This window comes from Dermacentor silvarum, chromosome 1 (genome assembly GCF_013339745.2).
Source record: "Dermacentor silvarum isolate Dsil-2018 chromosome 1, BIME_Dsil_1.4, whole genome shotgun sequence".
Lineage (NCBI taxonomy): Eukaryota > Metazoa > Arthropoda > Arachnida > Ixodida > Ixodidae > Dermacentor > Dermacentor silvarum.
In genome coordinates this window covers 210,169,462-210,188,170 of record NC_051154.1, presented here as the reverse complement: position 1 = coordinate 210,188,170, position 18,709 = coordinate 210,169,462, and the positions used below count along the sequence as shown (strand labels likewise).

Below are 18,709 nucleotides of genomic sequence, written 5' to 3'. Positions count from 1 at the left end.
TTAAAGAAGCTGTTAAGGAAGCTACAGCATTCTGCAGTGCTACCGGAAGTGCCATTGGCTGGGATAAATCTCTTGGCATTTGGCATGGAAATGGAGGGGAAGCGCCGGAGGCGTATGCAAATATGCGATGGACAAGTATTCCTGCTAGTTACTTGGGGGTGCCTCTTCGGCATTATAGAAATACTACCGAATACTGGGCAGGAGAGACAGGCTGAAGGACCAGTCTGAAAAATGGGGAGGGCATAACTTTTCTATGTTTTCACGCGCAACAGTCTGTAATGTATTTTTTGTTGCAAAAGTGTTTTATGTACTTCAAGGGTTCAGCATTAGCAGAATTTGTGTTCAGAAATTACACTCTTTACCACCTATATATGGAATTCCACATGGGAACGCACCAGTCAGTCGAACTTGTTCCTTTCCGTGCGAAACAGAGGACTTGGTCTGTGTCATTTGTTTTTGAAACAAATTGTTTCAAGGTTTTTCTTTTTGCGAGACCAAAGAGATATTTTCTTACGTGCTGTTATACACGTTAGACTGTGTAATCATATTCCGGAATATATTGTCGTCAAACGCAGAGACACGGCGAAAATTGAGCAGCTTTTGGCCCGAAATTGTCTCAGCTTATCAAGTACTGAAGCCGCGATTTTCCTTAGAATATCTGGGCACAGTTGCGCGTAAATGATTATACAAATATCTAGTCGATGTATTTTTGCCAATACCGTTGTACCGCTCCATCTATCAACTGATGTTTAACGTGACGTTTTAAAACGAGTTCGGAAAATGCCAGTTAGAGCGTCATCAAAAACATTTCTTTCCAACTGCACACAGGCACGCTCCCTGTAAAACCGTGGCTTCAAAGTAAAGGTATCTTTGTTCCATGGGGATTGCACTGTTTGATATGCCAGAAGACCGAAACGATAGGGCACATCTTTCTGGACTGTCACGATGCTGTATTCCTGTGGCACATTCTTCAGCGGACAGTTAAGAAGGAGTTGCCAGTATCACCCTTTGGTATCAGATTTTTGCCATGTGCAGATACAGAGGACGTGCCATGTGACATGCTAATGCTGTTGTGCTTGCACAGTGTATGGAAAACGAGGATGGTGGTCAGGAATGCGGATATAAACGCACGATCGGCAGTGCAAAACTTCATTCAACACTGTGTGAACATACGAGATGTGCTCAAAATCCAGAGAGACCCACCGGATTGGTTACCTGTTCTTGATAAGCTGGCTTCTCTGAGGCCATTTTAACCTCCCACTTCAGCCATGAAAACGCTCACGTGTATTTTATTATAATTGTATCCTTGTCTGTATGAGTTGTGTGTTTGTAAGTGGCAAACCGGTAATAAAGAAAAAAAATCGGCTCGTTGGTCTAGGGGTATGATTCTCGATTAGGGTGCGAGAGGTCCCGGGCTCAAATCCCAGACGAGCCCACTCATTTTTTATGTTCCTTCTCACAGTCAGTTGGAAGGGGGTCAAATATATTTAACAAAAGAAAATTTATTCACATTTGCCTTTTTTTTGCTTCGTTTCACTCGTAGTGCAGAAGTGATGAAAAGCGCTCATTGTTTTGTATTTTTGCACGCAACCAAGATATTACGAAAGTGCAAACATGCAACTGAGTTTAAACGTGTTCGGCTCGTTGTTCTAGGCGCTGGATGTGTCCTGTTTGTTAAGAAGTTACCCGACCTTGTGCCCCTTGAGAAACATGTAACATGTCTCCCTGGACTTGACTGCAGCTAGCTTCGCGATAATCCCCAAATCGTTCAACCACCGCCATCGCCTACTCTGGTGCCCGGGACATGCGGGGGTACAGGGGAACGAACAGGATAACGCATTAGCTCGAGCGTCTGCTAACCGAGCGATGGCGTCCTCTTCGAACCCCAAGCCCTCACACTATCCCTCACAAAATCCCATCAATATAAATGTCAAAGACAACCTTGCTCATCAGCGCGGAGTCCGCAGAAAATACCCGCCTCCTCACCCACAGCTTAGCGGGGAAGAGGTCGCCGATTGGCGCAAAATACAGACCGGGGTATTCCCCCGTCTAAAACTACTAAACGCCATGTATCCCACCCGCTATAGGGCCACATGCGCTTGGTGCGGTGGCATACCTACATTAATACATGTAACCTGGGAGTGTACTAAGCACCCTCATAGGCCATCTAATAATATCACAATGGAGCAGTTGGAGGCACAGCTCGCCCGTTCCGACTTGGCAGGAGAAAAGTCCGTAATTAACCAGGTCAGGCAGGCGGTAGAGGCCAGTGGGGCCCTGGACTGAGGGGCTCCTACCACCGCTCCTTACAATATTTACCAGCCAAATAAAGTTTCTTTCTCTCTCTCTCTCTCTCTCTCTCTCTCTATATATATATATATATATATATATATATACCCGACCTTGTGGTTCAGAGTGTGTTGTGTGTTTTCATGTCAATCGGGAAGGGTTGTTATTTGTGATTTTGTTTTTTGTGAAGTTGAATTCCAAGTTATAGGCATATATGCGCCATATGGTGTAGAAGAATGCGCTTGATTTTTTTCGAATCTTCTTCGGTATATCAGCAGTGAAAAGTGAATGATTTTGTTGGGGGATTTTAACTGTGTTTTGAGTGCTCTGGATAGATCCAATAATGCTGGTATCCGCGATAAAAGCAGTCATATATTGGCTAATCTGATTAGTGAAAGTGAACTAGATGATGTATGTGAGTGTCTGGAGGGTGAGCGGGAAGTCAGGTATACGCGATTTCAAGGCAGTAGTCATGCGCGGTTAGACCGCTTGTACATGTCATAGGTCATAATTTCAAAGTGCCACAGTTATTCTGTTGCACCGGTGTCGTTCTCAGACCACTGCTTGGTGAAGTGTCACGTATGTATGAAGAAGGAAGCATCTTTTAACTGGGATGTATGGAAAATAAATGGCTTACCACTAAACGACGAGCCATTTGTAGAGGCGATACATGAGACCCTTAAGGAAGTATGCGATGAAAGTACTGAAACAATAGCAGAGAAATGGGAATGGTTCAAACCGAAGGTAAAAATGAAAGCAATAGAAAGATCAAGCTGCTTAAAGTTTGAGAGGGAAATGAAAGAAAGAGACTTACGAAAGATACTTAAGCAGCTGATAGCGCTGGAGTGCAAAGAACCAGGGGCGTATAAGCAAGATATGCGAACCCTTAAAGAAAAAATTGAGCAGCTGGACAAAGAACGCTATTAAGTTGCGATTGTGCGCGCAAGAGCAAACGCATTAGTAGCGGGCGAGACGCCCACGAAAAAGGCGCCTGGACTTGAAAAAGCTCATGGTCAACGTAATCATGTCGATAAGATCTCGTGGAACGCACACTTGTCGACGATAATAAGAGCATAGGCCGAGCGTTTTTAGAGTATTACTAGTCGCTGTTTGCATTTCAAGAAGCCAAGGTAGACGAGCTTAAAAAGGTTTTTCTCGGTCGCATGCCGCGATTGAGTGACGACACGAAGGAACGATTAGAAGAGAATATAAGGGAACACGAAGTCGAAAAAGCAATAAATGATTTGAACAATGGTAAATCACCCGGACCTGATGGCGTCAGCGCGTGTTTTTATAAAACTTTTAAGAAAGAACTGTAGCCCTTGTTAACAGACCTTTTTAACGCTGAGTATGTGAACAAAGCTTTGCCGCCTTCTTTTGGTAAAGCGCATACCATCCTGATACCTAAGAGTGACAAAGCGGAGAAACTTAGGCTCGTGACATCTTATAGGCCGATATCTTTAAACAATGTCGATTATAAGATTTTTATGAAGGTTTTGGCAGCCAGACTTCAAAGGGGTCATCAAAGAAATAGTCGCAGACTACCGAACGTGTGGGATCAAAGGGAGGTCAATTTTTTCGAACATTCACACGATGCGGTGCATGCTCGAGTGCTGTGACGTCACTAATGACGGCGTCGCAGGGCTCCAGCTTGACCTCGAGAAAGCGTCTGACTGTGTCTCTCATGATATCTTCTTTGTTATTTTGGATCACGCTAATGTAGGTGCCATCATCACTGAGGGAGTGGTGTTGGCGTATCAGAACTGCACAACACGCTTAATTGTGAATAAATCATTGGGGGCCCCCCATTAACGTCATGCGTTCTGTGCGTCAAGGCTGCCCCCTGAGTCTCTTTTGTTTGCGATTTAGATAGAAACGATGTGTTTGGCGATAATTGAGAATGATCAAATACGCGGTTATAGCTTGGCAGCCACAGAAGTCAAGCTCCTGGCATATGCAGATGATATCGCCGTGTTTGTACAAAAAGGGAAAGTGTAACGGAAACAATAAGCGTTGTGAAACATTTTTGTGATGTGACGGGCAGTAAAGTGAACTGGGGTGAGTCCCTCGGTTTGTGGCACGGAGAGTGGTCTTCGGCCCCGGACAACTTTGCTAATGTGAGCTGGGTGAATACCCCTACCAAGTATCTTGGTGTTCCCCTGGACAGTTGCAAAAATAGCCAGGAATACTGGACGAACCAACTAAAAGAAACAAGAGAAAAAGCAGACAGGGGGAAAGGCATCAACCTGTCGATTTTTAGAAGGGCAACTGTATGCAACTTGTTTTTCATTACGAAATTGTGGTACGTCATGCAGACGTTGTATTGTTCAAGGGCAAACCTGCAAAGGCTGCACAGAGTGTTCGCCGTTTTTATCTGGGGCTCTAACTGGGAAAGATGTAGCCGAACAAATCTGTTCAGGCGGATGAAGGAAGGGGGCTGGGCTTGGCGCATCTTTTCGTACGACAGCTTGTCAACAGATTTTTGTTTTTTTCGGGATGTGCGTGATCCATTTCTGCGTACGGTATGCCAGCTTAGGTTAAGAGGCGCTTTGCCAGCACTTATTGTTAGTACCGAGAGTATGCCGGGAACGATTCGCGGCTATCTTAAAGTTGTCGATTGTGTGCGCTTTATTTCAGTGCGTTTTTCTTTCGATTATCTATGTGACGTGAAAAGAAAGAGATTGTATAAAGATGTATGCGACATTGTATTTCCAGTGCCAATCTACAGAGCGGTATACAATGGAGGCCCAGGACAGGACGTCCTTAAACGGGTGAAAAATATGGAGGTGCCTACTGGGGGGTAAAAACATTCTTTTTTAAGCTACAGCCAGGAAAACTTTCAGTGAAAACGCGGCTTCCTTGTACCATGAGGCTAACACTGCTTGATTTGCAAGCAACCTGAAACAGTAGATCATGTGTTTTTGCATTGCTGGGAAGGGGTGTACTTCTGGGACGTCCTAAAACGGACAATCAAGAAGTAGTTTCTGTTGAATCCGCATGGGATCAGGTACTTACCGATAAAGAATGAGGACGAGGTTCCATACGACTTAGTAATGCTCAATGGCCTGCACTGTTTAATTAAGGCGGGCACGAATGGCTGGGTACCGTGGCGACCCAAACGCTAGGCCTGCTCATATTTATTTTCGAGAAAGTATGTCTCATTTCATTGAAATAAAGAAAATGCAAGATATTGTACCCGATTGGCTGTCGAGGATAGAACCTCTGACGGCATTGAAAGAATTTTAGCTTGACAACGCCAGTACATATTGACTGCTGGCTTTCATGTTTTTCAATATGTTCTGTTGTTGTGTTTTTTCTTGATTTTGTTCTATAGTGTGTGCTCTGTATAATGTAAAAGACCAGCAATAAATAAAAAAGCGCTCATTGGTCTAGAGGTATGATTCTCGCTTAGGGTGCGAGAGGTCCCGAGTTCAAATCCCGGACGAGTCCATTCATTTCTTATGTTCCTTGTCAAGGTAAGTCGTTAGGTGGTCAAATATATTTTACAAAATAAATTTATTCACATTTGATTTTTCTTTTTTGCTTACTTTCGCTCGTAGTGCCGATGTGATGAAAGGCGCTCATTGTTCTCCATTTTTGCAAGCAGCCAAGATATTACGAAAGTGCAAACATGCAACTGAGTTTAAACGTGTTCGGCTCGTTGGTCTAGGGGTATGATTCTCGCTTAGGGTGCGAGAGGTCCCGGGTTCAAATCCCGGACGAGCCCACTCATTTTTTATTTTCCTTGTCACAGTCAGTCGCAAGGTGGTTGAATAGATTCAACAAAAGAAAATTTATTCACATTTGCCTTTTCTTTTTTTTTTTTTGCTTCCTTTCGCTCGTAGTCCAGATGTGATGAAAGGCGCTCATTGTTCTCCATTTTTGCAAGCAGCCAAGATATTACGAAAGTGCAAACATGCAACTGAGTTTAAACGTGTTCGGCTCGTTGGTCTAGGATTCCACTTCCGGCCGTCGAAGCGAACGGACGTGGTTATCATGTGCTCCGATGGGGCGGTGTTTGCGGCTATGAACAGCCGCGGTAACAGGAATACTCTAGCTGAACATGAGGATTACGAGGTCATCCTACCGACTTTGCCCACAGGTCGTACAGTTTTGAATACCATATTTTATTGCGATAGCAATTATATGGACACTCAAAAGCAGATTTCTGCCGTCGGCGTCGCCGTCGCCGTCGCCGTAGCCGTCGCCGTAGCCGTCGCCGTCGCCGTGAGGTTCCGTATGACGTCAATGGAGATGAAATCGTCGCCGCGGGCCGAACGCTGTATGTGCGAGTGAAAGGGCGCGAGGGACGCGCGCTTTCCCGGGGAGTGAACGCACGGCGGAGACCAAACGCGCGTTCTGCGCTGTTCTGCGCGTTAAGGGCTGCAGAAGTAGGCGTCTCTTTCCTCCTCTACAATCACCATATATGTAGAGCAAACGTGCCTTCTTCCGACGCGCGACAGGTCGTGGGGGAAGGGGGGGGGAGGGAAGGGAGGCGACGTTTAGCTGCGGCACCCAGTGCTTATTTATATCAGAGGCTCCGGCAACAGTCACCAACGCCGCACGCATTTTGAGCGAACGCGGGCAAAACGCCGACGGCGTCGACAACAGTTCTGCGTGTTGCCGGTGCTGCTGCATGTCCAAGTTTATACAGCTGATAAAGCTGCTATCATTATTGCGTATAGCTCTCTTCAAATTTGCTATCGCAATTGATGCTTCGCCTTTCAGGTGAAACTGCGACAACTTTTTACATGCTGATGTGCGTGCAAGGACTTATCGAGTTGAAGAATTCCGGGATACGTTGGACCATCTGGCACTGCTCCCTGAGGTGATAGCCTTAGGGACGTATCAGATGTGCCATGTGTGGGCTGTCACCTTCAAGAACGCTGAAGGCGTCAAGAAAGCCCTGGCTATAGGTGAAATGAAAGTGAAAGGTCGCCGCTGTATAGTGGTCGACCCGACGAATCAAGACCTGCGCCTGAAGTTGCATTGGCTGTTGTTCAACGTTCCCGATGAAGATGTGCGCACTGCACTTGCAATGTTCGGGACTGTAACGGACGTCGCGAAAGAAAAGTGGCGAGTGTATGGCATCCAGGAGAAAACCACGACGACGCGGACGGTGAGCATCAAGCTTCATGCAGGCGTCAAGGTCGATGACCTCCCGCACCAGCTTCGTGTCGGTGGGGAATTGGCGCTGCTAATTGCTCCGGGTAGAGCACCAGTGTGTTTGCGGTGTCACACCGCGGGGCATATACGGCGAGACTGCCGTGTCCCTCGCTGCGCACGGTGCCGCCGTTTTCGCCACGACGAGAGCTCGTGTGTGAAGACATACGCAAGTGTAACAAGCCCAATGGGAAAAACGGACGTCACAGAGCTTGTCATGGACGAAGCTGACGCGGAAGAAGCTGCAGGAACGTCGCGACAAGTGAACCAAAAGGAGATACGACCCGTATACACGCCCTTGTATCCACAAGATAATTTATAGCAAGGAGACCGGTGCACTGTAGAAGAGACCGACGTAAGGGACGTGCCTGCAAAAATCAGTGTAGGCACTGAAGAGGGCGAACCTTCAACAGAGCCAGCGAGTCAGTGCACGAGTAGAATGGACGTCACGGAGGAAGACAGCAGAGACGCAGTCAGCAAACGAGGACGCGAAGCTGCAACAGACGACTCGGACGGACAAGACGTCGCTGGCGCTGGGGAACCACCAACGAAAACGGTGGTGATTCGGCGTTCATAATTGAAGCCAAAGCCCAACATTATACCAGACAGAAAAGCGGTGCTGAAACCGCCAACGTAGCCGCGAGCTCTGGCGCCCAGCTGCTTCTTTGGGACTATGACGATGCTCATGAACGATCAAAAAAGGGTAGTGAGTGGAGCCTTCGGCAACGCGACCCAAGCCGAAGCTCGAGGAGAGCAGACGTCGGGAACAGGTTGGCTTGTCGCTAATGAGCTGCGGATGTTTTGTTGTGTCTTTGCTCGAGAGGTATGCACCATGGCGTACATATCATTTTAATCTATCGCGATAAATTCGAGCACAGCACTACGCATTGCGACTATCAATGTCCGAGGTTTAAATGCTAGAAAGAAGCAGTACCAGCTGAGTCGCCTTTTCTTGGAGAACGACTTAGACGTAGTTGCAGTGCAAGAAACAAAAATAGATAGCGAGGAACAAACTGACCGCATGGTGCTGCCTTTCCGAGCTAGGTACGATGTTTGTGTTGCCCACGCATTCGGAACATCAGGTGGATGTGCTATTTTCATTAGAAACAGTTTAGGAATAGTTGTTGAGAATGTGTTTGTGTGCCAAAGTGGTAGATTTGTTATAGCCGATTTTTCAATGTCAGATTCTGGTTGGCGAATAATCTGCGTATATGCCCCTAATGCCGAAAATGAACGAGACGTGTTTTTTGAACGGCTGAAGCAGTACTTGATGTGCGAGAGACAAATAATTATGCTTGGAGATTTTAATTGTGTTTGCTCAGTGGCTGATAGTGTCAAAAATGTTCCAGTAAAAGAAAAGAGTGCCTCGCGCTTGATCGCAATGGTACAAGAGCATAATTTAGAAGATATAGGACAGGTGTTGTCTAATGGTACCCGGCCAGTTTTTACACACTATCAGCGTGCTAGCCACGTGAGACTGGATAGGATATACGTTTCATTGCAGTTAGTACCAGCATGCCACAGTTATATCGTTAAACATGTGTCATTCAGTGACCATTGTTTGGTGTTAGTCACATTTGGGACGCGCAAAGAGGCTTCACGCTTTAATTGGAAGATGTGGCTATTTAATGACAAGCTGCTACATAATGAATCGTTCGTTGAGTGCGTAAAGGAAAAGTTCGGACAGCTATTTGCAAGACACGATGACGTGATAGAGTTGTGGGAGCTTTTTAAAGAAGAAATAAAGATTTGTGCAATAGAAAAAGCTAGTGTGATGAAGTACGAAGAAAGAAAAAAGGAGAAAGAAATACAACAAGAACTGGACTTTATGTACCGAGTAGAGGCCGATAAACCTGGTGCGTTCGCAAAGCAGATCAATGAACTTAAGAGTCAACTGGAGCTTATCGACGAAGATAAGTACAGAAGAGCGGTGATCCGAAAAAGGGCGGACAAGCTATGGCTCGGCGAAACGCCCACAAAGCGAGCCTTTGCAGACGAACAGGCTCACGCAAGGCAAAACGTAATTCGAAAAATAAGTTATAAGAATGAAGTCACCGACGAACAAGCTAAAATACACAGAGCGTTCTTCGAGCACTATAGCGAACTATTTCGAAGTAGTAACGATGTCCCGGAAGAATTCGAACGCGAGTTCCTGGCCAACTTGGCAAAACTAGATGACGTAGACCGTGAATATCTGGAAGAACCGATCAGCCAAAAAGAAGTTGAAGATGCCATTGAGGATTTAGCTCGGGGGAAGTCTCCTGGACCTGATGGGTTGGGAGCGGCTTTCTATAAGGCCTTCAGAAAAGTAGTGAGCCTCATTTTATTTTTGGTATTTAGTGAGGCGTATAGGCGAAAATATGCACCCCCGTCATTTGGGCGGTCGCATATAGTACTCATTCCCAAGACGGAAGACTCAGAAAAATTGCTGTCAGTTGGGTCTTACCACCCAATAGCGCTGACTAACGTTGATTATAAAATCTTTACTAAGATCTTGGCAAAGAGGTTACAGCGAGTTATAACACGAATTGTAGGACCGCATCAGACGTGCGGAATCAAAGGAAGATCAATCTACACAAATATTCACATTGCTAGAACCATTCTGGAATGCTGTGATGCGTGGGGTGAACATGTAGCATTGCTTCAACTTGATCTACAAAAGGCCTTTGATCGTGTATCACATAACGTTCTTTTTTCAGTTCTTCAGTATGTAAATGTTGGCTCGGTGCTCTTCGATGGAGTAAAGATGTGCTATGCTAATTGTACCGCTAACCTTATAATAAATAAGGAAGTAGGTGAGAGCTTTCACGTACGCTCAAGTGTGTGCCAGGGATGCCCTTTAAGTCCTGTACTATTTGCGTTGTACCTCGAGCCATTCTGCAGAAAGATTCTTTATAACAACAGTATTGTAGGTTTTCGTTTACAGTCAACGGAAGTAAAGCTGCTTACATACGCGGATGATATTGCTTTGTTTTGTAGCGATAAAGAAAGTGTCGCGACCGCGGTAAAGGACGCTTTATCTTTTTGTAAAATGACTGGTAGCGTGATAAACTTTGATAAGTGTTTAGGGGTGTGGCATGGAACATGGCAAAGCACCCCACCCATCTTTGTGAATGTGAAGTGGACCGTTGCGCCGACAAAGTATCTGGGGGTGCCGCTTGAGCACTATAAAGAGGCGGGGAAATTCTGGGAAAATGAAACAAGGAAGGTGCAAGAAAAATCAGTTAAATGGGGTGGTCGTAGTCTTTCGATGTTTGCCCGCGCGACGGTCTGCAACCTGTTTGCCGTTGCCAAAGTGTGCTATGTATTGCAAGCATTGTGTATTACTAGAGTTCACGTGCAACGTTTGCATCGGGTGCTTGCAGTGTACGTATGGGGATCCAATTGGGAGCAAACGAGTCGAACAAACTTATTTCGATCTGTCAAAACAGGGGGGCTTGGACTGGCGCATCTGTTCTTGAAGCAGATAATGCGTCGTTTTGCCTTTTTAAGAGACCAAAAAGACCCTTTCCTGGTTAGAGTGATGCAACTGAGACTAGGTACGGCCCTTCCTTAATTCATTGTATCTAGCAGCGTTAACAGTGGCCCTATGAGTGGATTTTTGAAAGAAGTGATATGGGCATTCCGGTTTCTGAAGGTGCGCTTCTCAATGGAGTACCTCAGCCACGTTCCCAAAAAACGTCTCTATAAAGATCTAATTGACGTGGTATTGCCAGTGTCGCTGTATAGATCGATGTTCAGAGTGAGGAGTGAGAGAAACGTCCTAAAAAGGGTAAAACGTATGCCTGTGAGGCCATCGGCAAAGTCTTTCTTTTTTCAGCTGCATTCCAATACACTACCTGTAAAACCGTGGCTTCAGGAAAGAGGTATTTTTATCCCCTGGTCTGTGGATTGTTTACTATGCCACAAGGAAGAGACAATTGAACACGTATTCATAGACTGCTGGGACGCCGTTTTCCACTGGGACGTCATGGAGCGAACTATAAAGAAAGACTTGCCCATAACACCCTATGGCATCCGTTTTCTCCAAACGGAAAATGAAGGAGGAGTGCCATACGACATGTTTATGTTATTAGGTTTGCACAGCCTGTGGCACACCCGAATGGCTGTTAGACACGCTGACATAAATGTTCGAAGTACTCGTGAATATTTTATTGAAAGTGTCTGTTACATAAAAGAAGTGTTCGATGCGCAAAACGAAAAGCCAGAATGGATTAGTGTGTTAAACGAGCTTGCGAACCTTAGGCGGTTTTAAAATCTCGTGCACACCAAAGACTGGTGGGCACTTTTACCAATTGTGAAGTGTCGAAATTTGGTATGTATTTTGCAAAAGGCAATAAAGAAAAAAAAAGCTCGTTGGTCTAGAGGTACGATTCTCGCTTAGGGTGCGAGAGGTCCTGGGTTCAAATAACGGACGAGCCCACTCATTCTTTATGTTCCTTGTGACAGTCAGTCGGAAGGTGGTCGAAAAGATTTAACAAAAGAAGATTTATTCACATTTGGCTTTTCTTTTTTGCTTCCTTTCGCTCGTGGTGCAGATGTGATGAAAGGCGCTCATTGTTCTGCATTTTTGCACGCAACCAAGATATTACGAAAGTGCAAACATGCAACTGAGTTTAAACGTGTTCGGCTCGTTGGTCTAGGGGTATGATTCTCGCTTAGGGTGCGAGAGGTCCTGGGTTCAAATAACGGACGAGCCCACTCATTCTTTATGTTCCTTGTGACAGTCAGTCGGAAGGTGGTCGAATAGATTTAACAAAAGAAGATTTATTCACATTTGGCTTTTCTTTTTTGCTTCCTTTCGCTCGTAGTGCAGATGTGATGAAAGGCGCTCATTGTTCTGCATTTTTGCACGCAACCAAGATATTACGAAAGTGCAAACATGCAACTGAGTTTAAACGTGTTCGGCTCGTTGGTCTAGGGGTATGATTCTCGCTTAGGGTGCGAGAGGTCCTGGGTTCAAATAACGGACGAGCCCACTCATTCTTTATGTTCCTTGTGACAGTCAGTCGGAAGGTGGTCGAATAGATTTAACAAAAGAAGATTTATTCACATTTGGCTTTTCTTTTTTGCTTCCTTTCGCTCGTAGTGCAGATGTGATGAAAGGCGCTCATTGTTCTGCATTTTTGCACACAACCAAGATACTACGAAAGTGCAAACATGCAACTGAGTTTAAACGTGTTCGGCTCGTTGGTCTAGAGGTATGATTCTCGCTTAGGGTGCGAGAGGTCCTGGGTTGAAATAACGGACGAGCCCACTCATTCTTTATGTTCCTTGTGACAGTCAGTCGGAAGGTGGTCGAATAGATTTAACAAAAGAAGATTTATTCACATTTGGCTTTTCTTTTTTGCTTCCTTTCGCTCGTAGTGCAGATGTGATGAAAGGCGCTCATTGTTCTGCATTTTTGCACACAACCAAGATACTACGAAAGTGCAAACATGCAACTGAGTTTAAACGTGTTCGGCTCGTTGGTCTAGAGGTACGATTCTCGCTTAGGGTGCGAGAGGTCCTGGGTTCAAATAACGGACGAGCCCACTCATTCTTTATGTTCCTTGTGACAGTCAGTCGGAAGGTGGTCGAATAGATTTAACAAAAGAAGATTTATTCACATTTGGCTTTTCTTTTTTGCTTCCTTTCGCTCGTAGTGCAGATGTGATGAAAGGCGCTCATTGTTCTGCATTTTTGCACGCAACCAAGATATTACGAAAGTGCAAACATGCAACTGAGTTTAAACGTGTTCGGCTCGTTGGTCTAGAGGTATGATTCTCGCTTAGGGTGCGAGAGGTCCTGGGTTGAAATAACGGACGAGCCCACTCATTCTTTATGTTCCTTGTGACAGTCAGTCGGAAGGTGGTCGAATAGATTTAACAAAAGATGATTTATTCACATTTGGCTTTTCTTTTTTGCTTCCTTTCGCTCGTAGTGCAGATGTGATGAAAGGCGCTCATTGTTCTGCATTTTTGCACACAACCAAGATACTACGAAAGTGCAAACATGCAACTGAGTTTAAACGTGTTCGGCTCGTTGGTCTAGGGGTATGATTCTCGCTTAGGGTGCGAGAGGTCCTGGGTTCAAATAACGGACGAGCCCACTCATTCTTTATGTTCCTTGTGACAGTCAGTCGGAAGGTGGTCGAATAGATTTAACAAAAGAAGATTTATTCACATTTGGCTTTTCTTTTTTGCTTCCTTTCGCTCGTAGTGCAGATGTGATGAAACGCGCTCATTGTTCTGCATTTTTGCACGCAACCAAGATACTACGAAAGTGCAAACATGCAACTGAGTTTAAACGTGTTCGGCTCGTTGGTCTAGGGGCATTCTGCTTCCGGCAGCCGAGCTGAACGGTCAGCAGAGTCATGGGCTCCAATGGAGCGGCGACAGCGGCCCTAGTTGGCCGCGGAAACAGGGTGAACTGCGAAGACGACACAGGCTATCAGATTATTTTGCCTCCCCTGCCAAAAGGACGCGTGGTGTTGAACACCGTATTTTTGGACGGTGACGTGCGAGCCAGACCCTACAGAGCTGAGGATTTTCGGGACGCTCTCGGCCCAACAGGACTGCTGCCGGAGGTGCTTGCGCTTGGGGCTTACCAGATCAACCACGTCTGGGCGGTGACCATGAACAACGCCGACGCCACGAAACGGCTGCTGGACGTCAAGGAGCTCAAGGTAAAGGGGCGGCGCTGCATCGTGGTTGACCCCCAAGACGAGCAGGTACGGCTGCGTCTTCATTGGCTAATACATGGTGTGGCTGATGAAGATGTAAGAACGGCGCTGGCGGCCTTTGGAAAGGTCGTTCAGGTCACCCGAGAGCGATGGCGGGTACAAGGAATCAGCGACAAGGGGACGACTACCCGCTCCGTGTTGCTCAAGCTCAAGAGCGGCGTGAAGCTGGAAGACCTCCCGCACCAAATCAGGGTCCCAGATGAACTGGCACTTGTTGTCGTGCCTGGCCGCCCAATGCAGTGCTTGCGCTGCCAACGCTCTGGTCATGTACGTCGGGAGTGCAAGGTCCCTCGGTGCTCGCAATGCCGCAGGTTTGGCCACTCGGAAGACCAGTGCATACGCACGTACGCTTCTGCGACCGGGCCGGCCGAGGGTGACGACGCCGCGCAGTTGCTGATGGATGTGGCCGAGGCCGAGGACGCGGCAAAAGGGGCAGGAGACCAGGCAACCCCAAGTGCGGCAGCCTGTTCGCTTGCACCGGCTGTCGAGGCGGTGGCACCAGTGGACAACAAGGTTACCGATGGAGGGGCAGAAGATACAACGGACAAGACTACGGAAGAAAGCACAAGCAACTCAGCGGAAGCATGTGTGCCAATGCAGACAGTGGAAGACCCGTCGGAAAAGAATGACGCAACGGGCAGCAACGTCGGAGCCTCTGTCAAACGTCCTCTTGAACAGCCTGTAGGCAGCAACGCAGCGAACCAAGGGAGTAGCGAGGACGGGCCGCCTTCGAAGACATCTGTGGGCAGGCGCAGCAGCTACAAGCCACGTCCCAACATTAATACAGCGGAAAAAAAGACCGACAACAAGCCACCACCACTCTCCAGTGGCACCGGTCCACCGGGTGGACCTGGGGGCGTCTAGCGGAGAGCTAGACGCTAAAGGTAAGCACCATGCTCCGGGCCCAATCTCATTTCACTAGACAGCCATGGCTACCAACCCGACGCTTAGATTGGCGACGCTAAACGTTCGAGGTCTGGCCGCCAAGCGAAAGCAGAGCCAAGTGTTCAGGCTCCTGGTGGACCATGATCTTGACGTGTTAGCAGTGCAAGAGACAAAAGTGGATGGTGACGAGGAGACACGGAGCATGGTGCAGCGGTTTACGTCGCGGTATTACGCGATAGTGAGCCACGCCATAGGGGCGTCGGCGGGTTGCGTATTGTTTGTCAAGAAATTATCGGGTCTCGCGGTGCAACGTATTTTTTCATGTTCATCCGGCCGGTTAGTTTCGTGCGATTTTGTATTGAGTGGACTTGAATGGCGTGTGGTGTGTATTTATGCGCCAAATGTGTCAGAAGATCGGTCGCTTTTTTTCTCAAAGTTAAATGAGCACATGTCTTCTGATAAGCATATGGTACTGTTAGGTGATTTTAATTGTGTTCTCAATGCCAGAGATAGGTCAAATCGAGGATTAAAGAGCGATAAAGGTCGGGACATTTTGGCCGAGATAATTACTGAATCGGAATTGGAGGACGTGGCTGACTGCATGATGGGGACGCGAGATGTGCGTTTCACGCACTTTCAGGGAAACAGCCATGCGCATTTAGATCGCATTTACGTGTCGCTTGCAGCAATACCGATGTGCAACAGTTACAATGTCTGTCCTATTTCCTTCACCGATCATTGTCTAGTTAAATGTGACATAGGAAGAAAGACAAAAGATTGCAGATTCTCTTGGGAACTGTGGAAAATGAATTCGAAACTGACCACTGATGAAAGTTTCGTAGCAGAGGTGTTGGAGTGCATCGCAGAAACTCTTCTGAACGGAGAAGGTAAATTTGCAGAACGATGGGAAGAGTTTAAACAGCGGATTAAAATGAAAGCCATCGATCGTACCGTCACACTAAATTATGAAGCAAAAAAGAAAGAAAAAGAACTGAGAACAACCTTGGAAAAGTTAACAGAACTGGAGTGCCAAGAGCCGGGAGCATTCAAAAGTGATATACGGAATATCAAACAGCAACTTGAACTGCATGACGAGGAGCGTTATCGCGGCGCGATTGTTCGTGCTAGAGCCGAGTCCTTTGCTGTGGGGGAGACACCCACAAAAAGGGCGCTTGGACTGGAAAAGGCGCAAGCACGACGCAATCAGATTGACGTGATCGAAGCGGGCGGTCACGAAGTTACAGGTACCGATAGCATAGCACGTGTGTTCTTTCAGCACTATGAGAATCTATTTGAACATAGGCAGGTAGACCTGGAACGCTTTAAAACGAAGTTTTTAGCACGCATGCCCCAACTGAGTGATGAAACCAAAGCTACATTAGAAGCGCCGATAACTGTTTTTGAAGTGGAACGCGCGATTGATAATTTGAATCCCGGCAAGTCGCCTGGCCCTGATGGGTTTTGCGCTGCGTGGTACAAGCGATTTAAAAAGGAATTGTCAGAAGTGCTCGTAGCAGTTTTCAACGAAGCGTACGAAGGAAAGGTATTACCACCGTCATTCAGTGAATCCCACACGGTGCTGATTCCGAAGTCAGAGGATGAGGTCAAGCTGAAGCAAGTAACATCATATAGACCAATAGCACTCACAAATGTGGACTACAAGGTTTTAATGAAAGTTCTAGCTGCCAGACTTCAGACAGTTATTAAAGACATAGTCGGTCCGCACCAAACATGTGGAATTAAGGGTCGCTCTTTAGCTACGAATGTTCACAAGATGCGGTCCGTTCTAGAGTGTTGCGATTCCCTGGAAGCATGTGTGGCCGTACTCCAGTTGGACCTGGAGAAGGCATTTGATTGTGTAGCGCATGTTATTTTGTTTACCATATTAGAACACATTAATGTCGGGTCCATCATCATCGACGGTGTAGCTCTGGCGTATCAGAATTGCTCTACCAGACTAATTATTAACAAGGCATTGGGGGCCCCCATAAAAATCCAGCGTTCCGTTCGCCAGGGCTGCCCCATCAGTCCACTTTTGTTCTGCATTTACATTGAAACGTTATGTCTGTCAATACTTGAAAATAATGCTATTAACGGTTTTCGTTTACATTCGTCAGAGGTGAAATTGCTTGCGTATGCCGATGATGTTGCAGTCTGTTGTATTGATTACGAAAGCATCGAAGAATCTATTAGAGCTGTCAAAATTTCAGCGACGTTACAGGAAGTCGGGTAAACTGGGGAAAGTGCCTGGGATTTTGGCACGGAGTGTGGCCGTCGACGCCGGACATTTTTGCCAACGTCGTGTGGCAGAGGATGCCTGTGAAGTACCTCGGTGTGCCGCTTCAGTACTACAAAAATAATAATGACTACTGGCAGCAACAAGCAGACCTCTTACGTGAAAAGGCGAATGCTTGGAGGGCTAATTATCTCTCCATGTTTGCGAGGGCTACCGTGTGTAACATGTTTTTTGTGGCTAAATTATGGTATGTGATGCAAGTTATGTACTGTTCTAGGGTAAATGTGCAAAAATTGCATAGGGTTTTTGCGATCTTTGTGTGGGGATCTACCTGGGAAAGGTGCAGTCGCACAAACTTGTTCAGGAGAGTAAAGTGTGGGGGGCTTGGACTGGCACATCTTTCTCAAACAGTTAGTGAACCGGTTTTTCTTTTTTCGCGAGGTAAGCGACCCATTCCTGCAAACGGTGTGCCAGGCAAGATTAGGGCGACTGTTACCCGACTATGTTATTAGCACCCATGTCATGTCGGGTACGGTGCAGGGTTACTTTCGGGAAGTAGTGTCAAGTGTGCGATTTCTGTGCGTTCGGTTTTCCAATGATTATTTGTATTCTGTTACAAAGAGAAAATTGTATAAAGACATATGTGACATAGTGTTGCCAATTCCCTTGTACAGAACCATATACAGTGCAGGCCAGGGTCAGAATGTCCTGAAAAGAGTTAAAAGAATGCAAGTAGCGCCAAGTGTGAAATCATTCTTTTTCAAACTGCATACCGGGACGCTACCAGTGAGAACTTTCCTGGAGGAGCGTGGGTTTTATATGCCTTGGGGTTCTCACTGTTTTATTTGCAAACAACCGGAAACCATCGATCACGTTTTTCTTCACTGTTGGGAGGGGGTCTTTTTTTGGGATGTGTTGCAGCGGACAATGAAAAAAGAATTCCCGCTAGATACGCACGGCATCAGGTACCTTACAATAGACAACGAAGAAGAAGTACCTTTTGATCTGATTATGTTGACTGGCCTGCACAGTATATGGCGCTCACGAATGGCTGGCTTCTACTGTGAACCAGATAGAAGACCGGCAAGGCTGTACTTTCGAGAGAGCATGGCTCGTTTAATAGAAGTAGAAAAAACAAAAGAATGTGTTTCCCCCTGGATTGCCAGTGTGGAACCCTTGGTTACACTAAAAGAATTTTAATTGACATCGCCAGTCACCACGTGACTGACGGCATTATGTGCACAACAATAACAACCTTTATTGTAACCTTGTTTTGACGTCTCATTTGTGATGTGTGCTACGCGTTTTGTTGTTGAAAAACTGGCAATAAAGAAAAAAAAAAGGCTCGTTGGTCTAGGGGTATGATTCTCGCTTAGGGTGCGAGAGGTTCCGGGTTCAAATCCCGGACGAGC

At 46.5% G+C, this 18,709-nt stretch overlaps 2 non-coding genes across 2 annotated transcripts in view; both read left to right on the top strand.

Annotated features, from left to right (window-relative positions):
- Positions 1-5,944: 5,944 nt before the first annotated feature.
- Positions 5,945-6,016, top strand: Trnap-agg (transfer RNA proline (anticodon AGG)). Its single transcript has one exon. It is a non-coding gene; the product is annotated as a tRNA-Pro (tRNA).
- A 12,623-nt stretch (positions 6,017-18,639) lies between these two features.
- Positions 18,640-18,709, top strand: part of Trnap-agg (transfer RNA proline (anticodon AGG)) — a 72-nt gene continuing 2 nt past the window's right edge. The window contains exon 1 of the tRNA in view: positions 18,640-18,709. This exon is cut by the window's right edge and continues 2 nt beyond it. This is a non-coding gene — a tRNA (tRNA-Pro).